This window comes from Cervus elaphus, chromosome 1 (genome assembly GCF_910594005.1).
Source record: "Cervus elaphus chromosome 1, mCerEla1.1, whole genome shotgun sequence".
Lineage (NCBI taxonomy): Eukaryota > Metazoa > Chordata > Mammalia > Artiodactyla > Cervidae > Cervus > Cervus elaphus.
Window position 1 is genome coordinate 13465721 of NC_057815.1, and position 19126 is coordinate 13484846.

General features: G+C 42.5%; 1 protein-coding gene and 1 long non-coding RNA gene across 4 annotated transcripts in view; both read left to right on the forward strand.

The window, feature by feature from the left end:
* Window positions 1-19126, forward strand: part of LOC122683791 (poly(A)-specific ribonuclease PARN-like) — a 1255676-nt gene that overhangs the window by 1115957 nt on the left and 120593 nt on the right. The gene's annotated exons all lie outside the window — the stretch shown is intronic.
* Window positions 1-19126, forward strand: part of LOC122684512 — a 39204-nt gene that overhangs the window by 5337 nt on the left and 14741 nt on the right. The window contains exon 2 of the long non-coding RNA XR_006338076.1: window positions 6173-6223. This is a non-coding gene — a long non-coding RNA (uncharacterized LOC122684512). The remainder of the gene's footprint in view (window positions 1-6172; window positions 6224-19126) is intronic.

The window sequence follows — 19126 nt, forward strand, 5'->3', positions numbered from 1 at the left end:
AATTATTGTATTTTATTGATTCTGAATGTTCATTTAAGTTTTTAATGTTCCTGAAATCAGGATGCAGTTTACAGTTGATGTGCAGAATCATTAATTTAGGTTGTCTTAAAAATCGAGCAGTTGTTTGGAGTCATAGGTGCACAGTATGTAGCACCACTCAGAATTAAACTCTGGATTTATTACTTGCAGTGGCCCTGTGTTTTCTAAGTTAATTCAGAGATTACTTTGAGATTTAAGAAATTTTAGTAACTAGTTACATGATGTTTTCTTTTGAGAATGAGTTCATTTTGGAAGGTTTTGAGGAATGCAGACCATAGGGGAATGTAGAAAGTCATCTAAGTGGATGAAGTTTTTTTTTTAAATAACTGTTAAGAAAATACCTTTGTGAATCCCCAAGTCCATATATTCATGTTCTACTTGGCCCTGAGTGAGTTACTGAATTTTCTTTAAGCTTGAATATGTGTTTGTGTTTGAGACACGTCGGTATATATACTGCTTCATTTTTCTGAACCATTAATTCAGTATGTTAGTATTAAAACGAGTGCTTCATGTCTTCTCCACTTGGGTTCAGTTTTGTCGCTGTGGTCTTCAGTTCAGTCTGAATGAGTCATAATTATCTCCCCTTCCCCGCCCCCCACTCCTCTTTCTTTTTAGCAGATGACAGTCACATGTAAACTCCTACCGTTCCTGGAACATTTAAGGTTTCAGGTGAAGTCGTACAAACTGAAATTTAGTCTGCATTTTGCTTCTGACTTGTTTCAGTAACCATGTGCAGTTGCTGACTTATGTATCATGACAACCAAGGAAGTGGCACTGCTGGACAGAAATTGGAGATATAGACAGTTGTCTAGTGGATTTGTTTCTAAAGAAATAATTTTGTCTTAAAAGTTCTCATAAGAGAGAGGAGATGTTGTTTTGTTTGTTTGACTTAGCAAGATAATTGCTTGTCTTTTCACCTTAACAGCATGCAGTTACTAGCCTGAGTTTCCTAAATGGGAACTGATAAAATGGTAGTACTTAAAGAATTCTGTGAGATTTATTTAATTCACTTTTAATAGCCTAAGATCATCATGTAAAAGGTGCATTGTAAGTGTAAATTACTGATACTTTTTCATTTTTCCTCACCCTAAGGGACAGTGCCTGAAATAGCTGCCTTCCTTATTACCCCACATGTCAAGACTGAGAAACTTAATACATACCATGATCACAACTTTTGAGATAGAATTGAATTGCTGTCATTGAAAACAGCAGGACATCTTGCAACCGTTTAAATAGCAATTCTTAGTATAATCTTTTCTGTCAAGAGAAATACAGCCATTCTTTGGTAGCAGTGGCTCAAAATATATTGTAATGCACTGACTCACTGCTCCAAATTGTCAAGTTTATCAGTAAATTGCTTTTTGTATTGAATAATTAGATTTAGAATGATAGACATCTAGAGGGGTTTCAAGTTCCATTACAGAATTCTGTGACAAAATTATGACATCAATTTTTTAAACCAAAGGGACAGTATAAGCATAAAGCAAGATGAATTATTTGAAAATCCCTAGGAAGTTCTTTTACAGTAAAATTGTTTTCTTTGACACTGTGAGCATACTGTTTTGAATCCCTGTTCTTTTGGTTTTCTGAGTTTAAAAACAAGAGTATGTGTATGTATACACACACAAATATACACACACATATTCAGATACATATATCTGAATCACTTTTCTGTATACTTGAAACTAGCACAATATTGTAAATCACCTATGCTTAAATAAAAAAATGTTTATAAAAGTTTTTCATGTTCCCGCTGGCAAATTAAACAGCACAGAGACATTTTGATTACAAAGTAGCAGTTTTCTGTTGAGATACTTTCCCTGTGGCAGTTCCTGTTAGCTGACTCTACCTGACCTTAAGTAATAGACTTATACCTACTTGTTGAATTGTTAAATAATACCTTTTGTCTTCTTGCTGTGAATTTTGAGGATGTTCACCAGCTTGTTCACCTGTTTTCTTTTCCCGCCTCCCAGTTAATGATATTCATATATTTTAAAAAGTACTGGAGGGATGGGATGGGGAGGGAGGTGGGAGGGGGGTTCAGGGTGGGGGACACATGTACACCTGTGGCTGATTCATGTCAATGTATGGCGAAAACCACCACAATATTGGAAAGTAACTAGCCTCCAACTAAAACAAATACTTAAAAAAAGAGTGTTGGCTGTCTTTCTAAATGAAGTAGTATATTTAAGCCACTGTTGCTCGTTGCTTCACGTTTCAGCAATACTCGTTGGTTCCTTACTTTGTAAAATGAGGGTATTAATACCTTTGTTCTTCCTTCCATCTACTCACACCCCCCCCACCATCCACTTTTAGTTGGTTTCTATTAGCTACACTTGATTTTACATCTTCATGGTTAGTAGTATTTCCATTTTGTAGTGTGCAACTACAACTTGTTATCTGTGCTTTATCTGTAATAAAAGGCCAATAAACTCTGTATAAGTTTACCTGTTTAGTGCCAGACCAGACGGGGTGTTAGGATTAGATTTCCTATAGGTCCAGTGTTAGGATCTCTCAGTGATCAATGCAAAGCAGTAGAGGAAAACAATAGAATGGGAAAGACTACAGATCTCTTTCAAGAAAATTAGAGATACCAAGGGAACATTTCATGCAAAGATGGGCTCAATAAAGGACAGAAATGGTATGGACCTAACAGAAGCAGAAGGTATTAAGAAGAGGTAGCAAGAATACACAGAAGAACTATACAAAAAAGATCTTCAGGACCCAGATAACCATGATGGTGTGATCACTCACCTAGAGCCAGACATCCTGGAATGCTAAGTCAAGTGGGCCTTAGGAAGCATCACTACGAACAAAGCTAGTGGAGGTGATGAAATTCCAGTTAGCTATTTCAAATCTTAAAAGATGATGCTGTGAAAGTGCTGCACTCAATATGCCAGCAAATTTGGAAGACTGAGCAGTGGCCACAGGACTGGAAAAGATCAGTTTTCATTCCAGTCCTAAAGGCAATGCCAAAGAATGTTCAAACTACCTCACAATTGTACTCATCTCACATGCTAGCAAAGTAATGCTCAAAATTTTCCAAGCCTGGCTTCAACAGTACATGAACCATGAACTTCCAGATGTTCAAGCTGGATTTAGAAAAGGCAGAGGAACCAGAGATCAAATTGCCAACATCCATTGTATTATTGAAAAAGCAAGAGAGTTCCAGAAAAACATCTATTTCTGCTTTATTGACTATGCCAAAGCCTTTGACTTTGTGGATCACAACAGACTATTGAAAATTCTGAAAGAGATGGGAGTACCAGACCACCTGACCTGCCTCCTGAGAAATCTTTATGCAGGTCAAGAAGCAACAGTTAGAACTGGACATGGAACAACAGACTGGTTCCAAATTGAGAAAGGAGTACGTCAAGGCTGTATATTGTCACCCTGCTTGTTTAACTTATATGCAGAGTGCATGATGAGAAACGCTGGGCTGGAGGAAGCACAAGCTGGAATCAAGATTGCCAGGAGAAATATCAGTGACCTCAGATACACAGATGACACCATCCTTATGGCAGAAAGCAAAGATGAACTAAAAAGCCTCTTGATGAAAGTGAAAGAGGAGAGTGAAAAAGTTGGCTTAAAGCTCAACATTCAGAAAACTAAGATCATGGCATCTGGTCCCATCACTTCATGGGAAATAGGTGGGGAAACAGTGGCAAACAGAGACTTATTTTTTGGGCTCCAGAATCACTGCAGATGGTGACTACAGCCCTGAAATTAAAAGATGCTTGCTCCTTGGAAGAAAAGCCATGACCAACCTAGACAGCATATTGAAAAACAGAGACGTTACTTTGCCGACAAAGGTCTGTCTAGTCAAAGCTATGATTTTTCCAGTTGTCATGTGTGGATGTGAGAGTTGGACCGTAAAGAAAGCTGAGCGCCGAAGAATTGATGCTTTTGAACTGTGGTGTTGGAGAAGACTCTTCAGAATCCCTTGGACTGCAAGGAGATCCAACCAGTCCATCCTAAAGGAAATCAATCCTGGATATTCATTGGAAGGACTGATGCGGAAGTTGAAACACCAATATTTTGGCTACCTGATGTGAAGAACTGACTCATTGGAAAAGACCCTGATGATGTGAAAGGTTGAAGGCAGGAGGAGAAGGGGACGACAGAGGATGAGATGGTTGGATGGCATCACTGACTCGATGGACATGAGTTTGAGCAAGCTCTGGGAGTTGGTGGTGGACAGGAAGCCTGACGTGCTGCAGTCCATGGGGTCCAAAGAGTCGGACACGACTGAGTGACTGAACTAGGATCTTAAAGCTACGCAATGAATCATAGCATTTAGGCAAAATGCCTCCTTTTTATCCCTTAATATCTGTTACTGGATTGAAAGTATTTTATGTTTTAGTTTCGTGCCTGTTCTATCTGTGATTTTCTTACAGAGTTGTTTCTCTTGTGGGATTTGTGACTGTTTTTCTCCCTTGAGTGGTGTATCTTTATTACACCCTATATGCTCTGTGCCCTCTGGAGCGTCTCAACCTGTTTGATTCACAGCATGTACTTTGTCTTCCAAATAGAGTGGAATTCCTCTGCCAGTGGTGACCACCCCTGTCTCTGTCCTTGATCCCTTTCTGCCCTCTGTGTGTGTGCCCCGCCGTCACCTGGGGCGCTGATGGGGTGGAGGGGGAGTGTGTGCTCTCAGTTCACTGCCTTTAACCTGGACGTGACGCGTTGTGCCTCACAGTGCCTGTTTTATTTACACTTTTGTGTGGAATCCACAAAGGGTGTTCTCTATCAGATATTTGAGACTTCTCTTGTTTAGTTATGTGCCATATGTACTTTAAATGCACATGAACACACTATAGAATCTAAGAAGTCTCAGTGGGACAGCTGAATTAATAGGTTTTTTATTTTTGGCTTTAGATTTGTTAGTCTTGGTCTGTGTATTGATGTGAGAATTGGACGGTAAAGAAAGGTGGATGGTAAAGAAGGATGAGCGCCGAAGAGTTGATGCTTTTTGAACTGTGGTGCTGGTGAATACTCTGGAGAGTCCCTTGGACTGCAAGGAGGTCAAACCAGTCAATCATAAAGGAAATCAATCCTGAATATTCATTGGAAGGACTGATGCTGAAGCTCCAATACTTTGGCCACCTGATGCGAAGAGCCCGCTTATTGGAAAAGACCCTGATGCTGGGAAAGATTGAAGGCGGGAGGAGAAGGGGACGACAGAGGATGAGATGGTTGGATGGCATCACTGACTCGATGGACATGAGTTTGACCAAGCTCCGGGAGATAGAGGACAGGGAAGCCTGGTGTGCTGCTGTCTGTGGGGTCGAAAAGAGTCAGACAGGACTTGACCAGTGAACAACAAACACCCATTTCATAACGTCTTCCCCACCTTGAGTCACACGACTTAGAGAAGTGATAGTTGTATCTGTATCAGACATTTCATTCGGGGCAGGATACTGAAGTGGGTTGCCGTTTCCTTTACGGGATTTTCCTAGCCCAGAATGAAATCCACGTCTCCTGCATTGGCAGGTGGCTTCTTTACCACTGAGCCACCAGGGAAGCCCATATAGGGGGTTAGGTGAAGTAAAACATAAAAGATGAAAATAACACATGAGGGTAAAAACAGGTTTTTAAAATAAAAATTCTTTTTTCCCCCTTTGCAGAAGGCATATGTGTGCTTAGCGTTAGCAGTGGTTTGAGTTTCCCTGGTGGCTCAGCTGGTATAGAATCCGCCTGCAATGCAGGAGACCCTGGTTCCATTCCTTGGTTGGAAAGATCCCCTGGAGGAGGGAGTGGCCCCCCACTCCAGTATTCTTGCCTGGAGAATCCCATGGACAGAGGAACCTGGGGGCTACAGTCTCTGGGGTTGCAAAGAGTTGCCTGAGTGACTAAGCACAGCACAGCAGTGGCTTAAAGTTTTGATTTAAGTTGTGCTGTTGGTGAGAGATGGAGGCACAGATAGCGGCCGGTCTCCTCTTTGTAGATGCACTGTGGAAACTGTGGCAGAAATTGCTACTTTGTTGGTACTGTGTATGATGATTTATACAGTGATAGTATTTCAAATTAAAAGTGCACAAATAGGAAAGATTAGTGTAAAAGTGTAAAATTTAATGGAATATTAAAAGAGTAAAGACATTTTAATGTAACTTTCTTTGTCTTTATTTTCAAGAATTCAGAAGGAACTTGCAGAAATTACGTTGGGCCCACCCCCCAACTGTAGGTAAGTACTTAATGGATTTTTATTTGTATCTTTTGCAGAAGGTGTAATCGAACTATTGCTGTGATGTCTCAACTATTGTTGTTGGAGCCTGATTAATTAGCGAAAACATGGTTCTGTTTTGGACTTAAGTGACTGTGAAGACAGTGGTTGTGGTGGTCTCCATGCAGAAATGGAATCTTCATGAATCTGTTTGTAATGGTAGATGGAGTTGCCAAAAAAAGAGTAATGCAATAACAGTAAGATAATGGAATTATAGGGTAACACATACAATGATCTTTTAGTGGAAGAGGTGTTGGAGTTTTAAATGATTTCTTTCATGATAGAGTAATACTGTGGCTAAAATATTTGCTGTTTGATAATTTATTTAGTTGTTATCTTGCTGAAAATTGATTTTTAGAAGTGCTGGAACATTAAACAGTGTTTCTTCATGGTTTACATTATTTCTTATAGTCCTAGGTTGTGGTGATTGGAGGCGGTGAGGTTAAGTTTGAAACACTCTCTCCATTATGACCACATACCCTCAATCTGGTCTGAGTTTACTGATGGGAAGTTAAAGTGCTTGCTTGGAGTTGATTAATGATATATGTAGAGTAGAAGGAGGGAAGTTAGCTTCTGCTGTATCTTGGATCTGGTACAGTAGTCGGAAGATGGCTGTTTGACTCCTTGAAGAAGTTTGTGTTTTGATGTCAGTTCAGTGTTGGAACCAAGCCACTGCGGAGTTGTGTAGTTTAAATGGTAGCGCTGTGCGTCAGAGGCGAGAGGACGCGCTTCAGTATTGAGTACATTGTTGGTGTGATTTCTGATTTAACTGAGCTTGTTTTAATATGAAAGCAAAGATAACAGCTCTAGGTATTAATGGAAGTGAAAAACCTGTAGGTGGCTAAATGGCTAATTGACAGCCATTTTTGTGTAGGAAAGATTCTAATAAGACTTAATGTTTGTAGTGAATTTATTGTAGTTCTTTACACGGGAGTCACATTTATAAACTTGTAGTAATAATGTTCGAAGAATATTTCACTCAACTAGAACAAATCACTTCTTGGTTAGGAGAAGCTGTTGGGTAGTCAGGTGTTTTTGTCACACTTAGGCTGTGTTACCTTAGAGCTGTTTCAGACGTCACATCTTTGTTTAAGCTTTGGTGGCCAATTCGTGTAAATGGATTGATTTGTGGAAAAACTTCAGTTTGAATTAAACTCTCTTGTTTCGTAGGGTAGTATTTGTTTTAATGTTTGAATCTTTTTTTTTTTTTTAATAAACTGTGTTTACCACATATATTATTCCTGTTACCTTTCTTTACAAACAACTGAAATGGTACAATATATGAACTTAGTTTATATACTTTGAAAACTTTGTTTAAACTTTGAAAACAGATTATTGGCAAAATAAATTAATTGCTTTGTTTTAATGAGCTTGTTTAGGGCTCCTTTTTGATGAATGTAATCCCTGTATAATATGTGATGATTAGAGTTTGCAGTTTTGCTATCAGATATATTATTTCCTGGTGCATTACTCTAATTTAGTTTTGACTTATTACAGATAAAAATTTAACTTAGATTAAACCAATATATTATAAATGTGCATGGAAACTGAAAATTCTGAGGAAGAAAATTACATGATGTTTATTCCTTAAATAAACTAAAATGGTTAAATCATAGTTCTGTTTAATGTAAAAAAGAAATGTTTTAACTATGGAAATTTGGGGGTTTACTTTTTCATTGAGCCTTAGTTAAAGTGTACTGGTTGTGCAAGCAAAATATTTCTAATAGTTTTTCATTTAAAAAATGTAGATGTCACATATAATTAGCTCCTCAGTTTCAAGAAAGAAACCTACTCAGTTGTATTTTTTCCCCCCAGTTTTATTGAGATACTGACATATAACATTGCAGAAAGATAGCTTGTTCGGTGGATTTGCTGGCTTATGGAAACTTCCACTGTAATCCGTTTAACCATGTGAAGATTGGATAGCTCACATTGCTTCAGAACAAGGCCTACGGGTGCAGCTTCTTTGATCCCTAGATAGCTGATGGACTGATCAGGCAGGGACGAAGGTCGTGCCCACCTTCATGTTCGTGGCTCCCCTGTTGCATAGGGTCTTCTTTGCTGCGCTGGTGTAAGTGGGGGTTCCTGCCGCCCCCTGCGGGCCCTGCCCCTCGCGTCAACACCCGCTGCGGGCCCTGCCCCTCACGTCGACGGCCATGTGGGCCCTGCCCCTCACGTCGATGCTCACCGCGAGCCCTGCCCCTCACGTCGATGGCCATGCGCTTGCTAAGGGGTTTACCGTAGGCCTTGGATTTTCTGTGGGTGTGTCGGGTTAGAGATGGGACCTCGGAACTTGAGTGCATCTCTTTTAAGATGCCCGCTAAGCGACTCTTGGGTTCATATTACAGGGACAAGCATGTGTTTGTCTTCTACTGTAGTATTGTTGAAGGTCTCCCCTGCCCCACCCCCCCAGGTTTTCAACAGACTTAAATCTTTTAAGAGTATGCGCAAAATATTTTGATGATCAGTTAAATTATTTCTTTGTATAGGTAATATCTGCCTATACAGTTTCTAGGTATCTTTTCACTTTTTTGGGTCATTGTTGTCTTTGAGGTAAAAGTGCAGTAATCTTTTTTTCTTTTTAGGCTGGATTAAGTTAATTCTTTTATAACATTAGAATTAATATTTAAAACCAAAACTTTATGATTTATCTAAGAAAAAAGTTTCTATTCCCAGAATGGTAGGGTCTGTGGGATCATAGGCATAGGAAAGTGCACATGATCTGGGTGGGATTCGGTTATATACATCGAGTATTCTCTGTGGATAGTAGAGGTGCTTTGCTGAGTCTCGGTGTGCGGTGAGAACGTAACTGGCCCGTGGCGTTTGAAGGGCTCTCTCCGAGGCCTCTGCAGGGGCCCGCGTGTCGGTCCCGCTCTGAGCTGGAGGTGCTGCCAGTGGCCGCAGCTGCTCACTGCCTCAGTGACCTGCACGCCAGCTTAGCTTCTAGACGACTATGCTGCGGCTTTGGGGACTCCGCAGAGCCGTCAAAAATGCAGACTCAAAATCTGTAAATGTGCTGGTGTGCTCATTCCTATTTCCTCAATGTCAGTGGGAAACTGGCAGCTAGCTGGAAAAATTTCTGAATTAAGATACAAGTTTCTGTCATCCTGAGGATAACCTGTGTCTCTGATTGCACAGAAGCTAGATTCAAATTCTGTTATGGTCTGATACTGCCCAAATTTATATTAGCTTTATAAGCATGGAAATGACAGAGATCCTTGCTACTTTTTAAAAGTAGAGACTGTGGTAAAATGATTTGCTTGGATTTTGATTTTTGATTTACTATTTGAGCAAATGAAAGGAGAAAATACTTAAGAGGATGTAGTTCAGTTATATTAGCAGTTTTTACTTTTATTGCTATGTTTCAATTATCTACTCGTTGAACACAGACTCTGCTTTATTTTTTAATTGTAACAGCTTTATTGAGATGTAATTTGAAGTGTAAATTTCAGTGACTTTTAGTGTCTTCACTGCTTTATATCTGTCATAATCAATTTTGCATTCAGATCACCCCAAAAGATACACCATACCTTTTAGCAATCCTTTCCCATTTCCTCCCAATTTCACAACCATCCAGCCCTGGGCAACCATCGGTCTACTTTTGTCTCTATAGATTTGCCTTCAGGACATTTTGTACAAATGGAATCATACAATATGTAGTCTTTTGTGACTGGCTTCTTTCATGAAGCATAATGTTTGCAAGATTCATCCATGTTGTAGCATTCATCAGTACTTTATTTTTGTCTCTGAATAATATTCCATTGTGTGGCTATAGTACATCCTATTTATCTGTTCATCAGCTGATGGAAGTTTGGGTTGTTTCCACTTTGTGGTTATTGTGAATAATGCAGCCATGAACATTTGTGTACAAGGTTTTGTGTGGACATTTGTTTTCATTTCTCTTGGGTATAGATAGACCTAGGAGTAGAATTGCTGGGTCAAACACTAACTGTGTTTAACCTTTTGGGGAACTGCCGGACTATATTCCAGAGTGGCTGCACCATTTTACCTTCCTGACATCAGTGTATCAGAGTTCCAGTTTCTCCACTGCCTTAGCAACTGTTATTGTCTGTCTTTTAATGATGGCCCTCCTTGTCGGTGTGAAGTACTGTGTCACTGTGGTCTGGATATTTCTTACCCTGCTGTATAACAATCTTGATGACTATCTTTTCATATGCTTATTGGACATTTTTGTATCTTGTTTAGAGAAATGTCTATTCAAATTCTTTGACAGTTTTTAAGTTGTTTTGTCTTTTTTGTTGTTGAGTTGTAAGTACTATTTATTTATTTTGACTACAAGTCCCATATCAGATATATGGTTTGCAAATATTTTCTTTCATTCTGTGGATAGTGTTTTCACTTTCTTGATAGTTCCTTTTAAAGCATAAAAGTTTTAAATTTTGATGAAGTCCAGTTTATCTATTTTTTTGTTACTTTACACACTTGCTGTTATTTCTGCAAAACCATTGCCTATTCCAAGATTAAGAAGATTTTTGCCTACATTTTTCTAATAAGACTTTTTTAGTTTTAGCTTTTATATTTTGGTGTCTGATCCATTTAGTATATGGTGTGAGCTACAGGTCCAACTTCATGCTTTTCTTGTAGATACCCAGTTATCTCAGCACCACTGCTACAAAGACCCTTTTCCCCAGTGAATTATCTTCATATCCTGTTGAAAAATCAATAGATCATAAATGTGAAGGTCTATTTCTGAACTCTCAGTATTATTCCATTGATCTATGTCTGTTGTTAGGCCAGTACCACAGTCTTGATTTTTGTTGTTGAGTCACTAAGTCGTGTGTGACTCATTGCAACCCCATGGACTATAGCCCACCAGGCTCCTCTGTCCATGGGATTTCCCAGGCAGGGATACTGGAGTGGGCTGCCATTTCCATGCCCAGGGGGTCTTCCCAACCCAGAGATGGAACTCGTGTCTCCTGCATTGGCAGGAGATGCTTTACCACTGAGCCCCCTGGAGCTCTGTGGTAAGTTTTGAGTCAGAAACTTTGGTGTGTAAGTCCTGTAACTGATTCACTTTTCACTGTTCTAACTCATTAGTTAAGGCATCATCGGAATGGGTGAGACTGGGACTGGGCGTACGCCTTACCACTGTTTCCTCCTCCTGTTGTTGAGAGCCACTGACCAGAGGAGGGTCTGTTTGCCAGACCCTAGTAACTGAGACAGTGTGTGGGGAAAAAGTGTGTGAGTTAATGCTTTCCAAACTGTATCATAGAACAGGAAGGCATTGAGATAGAAACTAGGGATTGTGTCTGTATAGGTGTGATTTCTACAGAGAGCCAACAATGTAAAAATCTGTTGTCGTTAATTATTTTCCTTTTATTGGTCATTATAATAATATTTGTGCAGCATTTTGTAGCTTTTAAAGGATTTTTATGTATGATGCAGTTTAGTCTTTTTCTGTGAGACTCCTGGAATTAAGTAACTTGCTCAGGATTGCATGACTAGAAATGGTTGATTTGCATTTAAACCCAGGTTTTCTGATCATTCATCCTTTATTTTTCCAAATGTGTGAGTAGATAGAGAAATACGTTAAACATTACATTTGTGGCTAGGTACATGTGGTTTAGTTAAGGAGAAAAAAAAAAGAAAAAATCAACATGCAAGGCAATCCAATATATTGTAGGTACTATGCTTGATTTAAATTTCTGAATTCCATGAAACAATAGTTAGTTGGAACACTCTGAAAAGTAATTATTTGAGTAGTGTGATTTCTGTGACACTTTTCTGTCGTGTGTGTGTTTGTATGGGTGTATATGTTCGTGTTATGTTGTTACTGGCACTGAGCCAGGTAAAGGATATTTTTTTACATTTGGCAGTTTGCAGTTCCATGTCTGCACTTTTAATGCCAAATTGTTTTTCCCTGTTCCTCAGCCTGATTCTCCGTCATGTTCCCCTACACCTCAGTATTCACTGAGGGCTTCCTGTGTTAGATCTGTGGTAGGAAAAGTGTAGGTTGCAAGAAGGTAATCAGATGTAGTTCCTAATCCTGTAGATACGGTTAAAACTAACTGAGAGAGAAAACATAAAATGCTTTAGGACCAAGACCAGGGAAATGATGGTGCTGTTGGCAGAGACTGCCGGTATCTGTAGACTGCGGGTCTTAAAAGGGATCTGCTTCCCTCTTTACCCTGTGACCCTAAAGCCGATGGCCTTGTGTATTCTTCAGCATTAGTAATTAGCTGCCTTTTTTTTTCATTTATTTTTATTAGTTGGAGGCTAATTACAATATTGTTGTGGTTTTTGCCATACATTGACATGAATCAGCCATGGATTTTCATGTGTTCCCCATCCTGATAATTAGCTGCATTTTGTAGAAACCTGACCTCTGGTTCTGTTTTATTTTCTTACTCTTTTTCTCCACCGTGTGTCTTCTCAACACTTTGTACTCTTATACTGTGTAAGTTTTTTTCAAAGCCACCTCAGTCTTTGGAGCAAGGCAGATTATTAGTAAATAAACACTGGATAACTGAAAGGTGATGTGAACACCTTTTTGTTAGCAGAATGCTGGAGTGCCTCTTCTGAGGAGTCAGTCGTGTCCAACTCTTTGTGACCCCGTGGGCTGTAGGCCGCCAAGCTCCTCTGTCCATGGGATTCTCCAGGCAGGAATACTGGAGTGGGTTACCATGCCCTCCTCCAGGGGATCTTCCCAACCCAGGGATCGAACCCAGGTCTCCCACATAGCAGGCGGATTCTTTACTGTCTGAGCCACCAGGGAAGTCCAGGGAAGCAGAATGCTGGAGTGCCTCTTATGAGGAGTCATTAACATTGACAAAATTTAAGTATATGTTGAGGCCCTGTGATGCTGAATTTTTCATATGCATGTCTCCTTTCTTCAGTAGAGATAATAGAAGCATATTTTTCATTCACTCCTTTGAGTTCTGGACTCCATGGCTGCAGTGTTGCGTGGTTTTGCATAGACTCTCCGAGGACAAAAGTCTTTGCTGACATCTGGGTTGCTGGAAGTGCAACCCTGGAGCGCGTGCGGGGGCCTGGGCCGGGGGCCGAGGGGGCATGGACGGCGCTGCAGCCCTGGGGAGCATGGTCGGCCTGGACCTTCCCCTGGCAGAGCTGTGTCGGGAGCCTCACGCCTGTTTGTATTCTTGCTTCTGTACCTTCTTTGACATTCGTGGTGTGCGCTTTCATTACCACGGACAGTGCACGTGTGCTTCTCTTTTTGCTTCACCTCAAAGCTGACTTTTCACCGGACACAGCCAACACCGCCGCGAGGGGCCCTTGCTGCAGACATCGTGGTCCAGGCGCAGTCGTTTGCTGCCAGCACCTTTACTTTAAAACTGAGCTTGGGGAAGACGTCACTGTCTCAATAAGACCCTGGAGAGATTCCTTCCTTTCTTACTCCAAGATGTTACTTCTTAGCATCTGCCTTTAACCATAGATTTTTAAAGTATTTATTTCATAATAAGGGAAAATGTTGAGTGATAGAGTTTTGTACCCATTATTTGTGACTTCTGATTTTCTTTTTATTTTTTTCTAATCTTTGCTGCTTTAAGAACAGTATAAGAATGTCTGAAAAAAACATGCATTAACTGATCACAAAGGGATTATACTTTATAACAGCAATAGAACATTTTATCATTTATTTTAGTTTGCCTGGTTTTATAACTGGTTATTATTTCAGATTTATTACTTAAGTACTTTTGATAGAAAGTGTCATGTTACTGTCTAGCAGGTAATATTTTAGTTCACATAGCTGTTCTGTCTTTAAGATGTCCTGAAAGCTATTCTTTAGTGTGCCCAAAGCATTTTCTTTACAGTGATTATTACTGTTCATTGGCTTCAATATCTTTTATCAACTAAGCATTATTGCAAATAGCAAGTCAAGCAATATTTATTAGCATTTTTTATTTTAAGAGCAGTGTAAGTTTTGATTTTTTAAATTTAATGTTACCACCGTTAGCTTTCTGACTATGCTTTTTGTAAATGTTCATTTAGAACTGTTTACTTAGAATGTCTGTGTATTTTAAGTTAGGGACTTAATAGGATCCTTTAAAGGTATAACGAATTCCATACTTGGGTGAAGTGAAGTGAAGTGAAGTGAAAGTCGCTCAGTTGTATCCACCTCTTTGCGACCCCATGGACCATACAGTCCATGGAGTTCTCCAGGCCAGAATACTGGAGTGGGTAGCCTTTCCCTTCTCCAGGGGACCTTCCCAACCCAGGGATCAAACTGGGGTCTTCCTGCATTCCTGGCAGATTCTTTACCAACTGAGCCGTCAGGGAAGCCCTTATTTGGGTAGAAGCAGCATATTATTCTGGTGGCTCAGCTGTTAGAGCATCTGCCTGTAATGCAGGAGACGCAGGAAACATGGGTTTGATCCCTGGGTCAGGAAGAGCCCCGGAGGAGGAAATGGCAAACTCATTCCAGTATTTTCGCCTGGAGAATACCACGGACAGCGAGCTTGCCAGCCTACAGTCCGTGAGGTCACAAAGAGTCAGACACGACTGAAGCAACCGAGCCCACACGTGCACCGACTCGCTTCTCCCTCTCTGCACGTGAAGAGGAGGCCTGGTGGTGATTCCGAACCTTCCGGGGCAGAGGTGGGCCCTGGTGCCCGGGCCAAGTCCCTGGCTTGCTTCCACCCTCGAGGGGTCCAGCCCCCTGCCTCCCTCAGCCCCCTGCTCTCAGGTCTCCCGATGGTATGACTCCTTTGTCTGACCTGCCCAGTTGGGTGAGAGTTCTTTCTTTAATCTCTGTACTTCAGATCTTGGCACTCATCTGACGTTTGGTGGACCGCGAGGGCACGGATACACTTGCTGTCCTGGGAAGCTGGCATCTCTGGATGCTGCCAGTGTTTGCGGCGGTGTGCCGAGGCCTGTCATTCAGCAGCGTTGTCCCATTTAATCTTCATGACCCTCCAGGAGGGAGGCAGTGGTTGTGGATGGTGTTATAGGTGGGAAGACAGGCTCAGACAGGTGAGCCCGCTTGTTCAAGGTTGCAGAGCCGACGGCGCAGAACTGGGATTTCAGGCTTTGGAGCCCAGGTGATTGGAGCCTCTGCCGCGCTGCCTGCCTTTTGCGGAGTGGACACAGGAGAGCGGTCTAGAATGGCGCTGACCCGCAGGACTTCCTGGTAGGACGGAAGTGGTCTGCATCTGGCATCCTGCGCAGTAGCTGCTTAGCACTCGAAAGATAGCTAATCTGAGTAAATTAATTTATAATTTGACTAAAATTTAATTTAAATTTAGGTGACCATATGTGACTAGGAGCTACTGTGTCCCATAGTACAGACTTAGAAAAATGAACATTTCTCAAGCTTAAATTTATGCTTTAACGTCAGGTGAGACTAAGCTAGCAGGTCATTTTGAGTTTTTAAGGGGTACTTACAGTTATGCATTTGTCTTTCCCCACCCTTCCTACCAACCACCGTTATTTTCTAAGAGCCAGCGACCGCTAACGTATTTTTTAGAGCATCACACAAAATGCCCTTAATTATGTAAAAGACCCATATAAATGTTAATATTATATAGTATGGTTAAAGGTGTTTCATTTCTTTTTAACAAAGTGAAAGTGGCATTGAAAGCATTGTTTTTATGGACTCAGGATTTTGAAACGGGAAAGCGTGTGGTCTGGCCTCCCTCCAACCAGAGAGAAGCCCGCGCGTGGACAGGGACACGCAGTTTCATGACGAAGCCCAGGCCAGCATTCAGTTCTGAGAGTCGATGTGTCGCTGATTTCATCGACAGAATGGATGTGTTTTATACACTTAGGAAATGTAGATACCGTTAATATAAACAAGGAAGATTGGAAGTCTTCTCTGCGATCAGAAAGGACATTGGAAAGGAACTGGAGTTACCTTGTCTGGGGGAGTGAGGGGGCACCATGGCTGTGTTTAACTGTTTTCAGAGCCAGAAAACGGAAGAGAGATTCACCTTACTCCATGGGATGTCAGGGTGTAGAACTAGCACTGCCGTATTAAATTAGAAGGAAACCATTGCCTTCTTGATACAAAGTCTTCGTCTTCGTCCAGAGCTGTCCAGAGAAATAATGGACAACTCGGGAGGTAGGTAGTGTGTGCCCCTTCTCTGGAGGAATTAAAAATGACTCTGTTTGCTTATTTCAGAGGAGTGTTCAGGTCTCAGCTGCATGGTCGTGCTGGTGGACGTGTTTCCCGGCCGCTGGACTCGGCTTCGTCTTCTCCTCTGTGGGTTGCGAGTCAGTTTCTCTCTCTCTCCTTTGCCTTCTTGGAGCCTGTGGTTCATAATTTGTATAGTTTATTGGCCTAGCTGGTTTATTTAAAACAGATAGTTTATTTGTTGTAAGTTCTGTATATGAATTAGTAAATGAGGCTTTTATTTGTCTATTTATAACTTTCAAATTTATAAGAAAAGGATGATACATGAAGAATATTTGTGTAGCAGACCTATTCCATTAATTACATGAATTAAATGGGAAATTAATAATTTCCTGTGTCAATCTAAGGTGAAAATACACCATTTAAGAACCATGGAGTATGGATTATAGATAGTATTTGCAATAATGTATAAAATGTTTTAAGTAATAAATTCAGGGTAGCCTCCCCAAATATGCAAATATGGGTGTGGTGACTGTCTAAACAAGTGGTAGCTGTCTAATTGATTCTTTCTCCTTTTTCAAATTACATACAAGCCAGATGTGTCTAACTTTAAAGCAAGGAGAAATCGTTGAACAGTTCTTCCCGGTTTTGAGCTTGCCAGAGGTGTGTGTGGGTGGACTGGTCACTGACAGAGAAGTAAAGCTGTGTGTGGTTTCTGACGTCATCACTCTCCATTCTCAGAATCTTCTGTCACTCCCCTGTCTGCCATCGTTTTAGGAAGTAGGGGTTTGCCTGGAGACATGACCAGATTTCGTGTAGCTTTGTAATCAGTCAACTGGGGACTCCTGACAGTGGATTTTGGAGATGGTAAACTTAGGTTGAGCAGGTTTTTACTCTTCTGTGTGGAAGGTAGTCAGAGATGGATGTTCAGTTGGACACATAGATGTAAGTGCACCCAGTGACCTTCCGTTCCTCCGTGGTCAGAGCCCATGAGCTGGGAGGTCCAGCTGGGGAGTTTTGACTAGTCTACAAAGCAGAGATTGAATCTGAGTCAGCACGCTTGCCTAGGTAGGAGATCAGGCAGGCTCACATGGATGTTTGTGTGCTTGCAACATTCACTTCATAGGTGGGCGTAGTCAAGGACTGGCATGTTGCTGCCCTGTGGTCTGCTGGAGGCTTGGGAAAGAGGGGGTCTCCTCACACCCTGATCCCTGCAGCTTCAGATAAGTGCTTATTGACATGCACATTGCCGTGTTGTTAAAGAGTAAGAGTTTGTCACAGGGATAAGAATAACCTTCATGTTTGATAAAGCACCCAGCCAGAGATTAACAGGCAAGCCTTTGAATAGGCCCAGAATGGTATCGGTGCCTAGAAACAGCAAAATAAAATTATGTTCCTGAATAAGAGTGTGTAAGGTGCTGTTGTATTCCAAAAATAGCTGTTATTAGGTTAAGTGAGTAATAGAATAAGCTGAGTAGGGTGTATTTTGAAATTAACAGTCGTTTGAGTGCCAAGTTGCTCAGTTGTCTCCGACTCTTTGCCGCCCGGTGGACTGCAGCCCGCCAGGCTCGTCTGTCCACGGGATTCTCCAGGCAAGCATCCTGGAGAGGGTTGCCGAGCCTCCCCCAGGAATAGTCGTTTAACGCCAAACAGATGTTTTCTAAGAGCCCGTTGTGTGGTCAGCACCGTGCTGGGGCTGCAGTTCGTCCCAACAAGACGCAGGGGTGTGCAGCCCGTGTGGCGCTCGCGCGTTGCTGCGAAGGCAGCCAGGGACGTCGCTGCAGAAGTCCAGGCCTGCTCGGGAGGGGGCAGTGGGCAGATGAGCCGCGCGCGGGGCGGGGCTCAGTGTGGGGCCTGCCTGTCCTCTGGGCTCGGAAGGCCTTTCTGAGGAGGTGGCGTCTAAACCCAGGACGGGAGGGGACGCGGTGTGAGTTCCCGAGGTGAGCAGGCCCCTGGCCGCGGTGGTGTCGCAGAGGTGCCGCTCTGCCTTTGGGGGAGCGGGCGGGGGTCCCCGGGCGCTGAGGAGCCTGCCTGGGATGGGGGGGCCCAAGGTGCGAGTGCAAAGTGAGGCTGGCGAGTTGAGCCGGGTTGGTTCTCATGAGGCTTCTGGGCTGGAGGCCGGCTGCTCATCGCTGGGGAGGCAGGACGGCGTTCTGGACGGGCTGGACTGGGCCGCTTCTTGCAGGAGAAGTGGCGGACTTGGGGGGTGATGGCAGAGGCGGGGATGTGGGAGGCATCGGTTTGGGATTGAGTCTGTTGGGGAGAGGGAGGCACCTGTTCCTGGGAGGACGGTGGAGGGAGCGGGCTCGGAGGCTTCTTCTGGCCTTGCTAACTGGGAGCGGCTTAGCACTTCCAGGTGGAGACGTCAGACAGGCGGCCAGACATGAGGTGGAGTCCGCGGAGAGCTGGAAATACCAGTTCAAAGTTGTCATCGTAAAGATATTTAAATCCATGGAAGTGGAGGCCTCTGTGTATGGCAAGGGTGTGGGGAAAGAAGGGGACCCAAGGCCAGGCCGTCTGGAACCACGGGTGTGGAGTCGGGAGCTGGCCCGCAGGGAGCCGGGTGCAGGGGGAGGTGTGTCAGGCCGGGGCAGGGCGGGCTCAGTTCCTGGTGGTCCTGGGGGCTTCCCAGTGGTCAGGATGCCACGTCCATTGCCAGGGGCACGGCTTTGGTCCTGGGTCCTGGAACTAGGATCCTACAGGTGACTCAGCCATAAGGAAAAAATTAAATTGATGATGAATGAAAATTTTAAGTGAATGAAAAGTGGAGTAACACTGGGCTTCCCTGATGGCTCAGAGGTAAAGAACCCTCC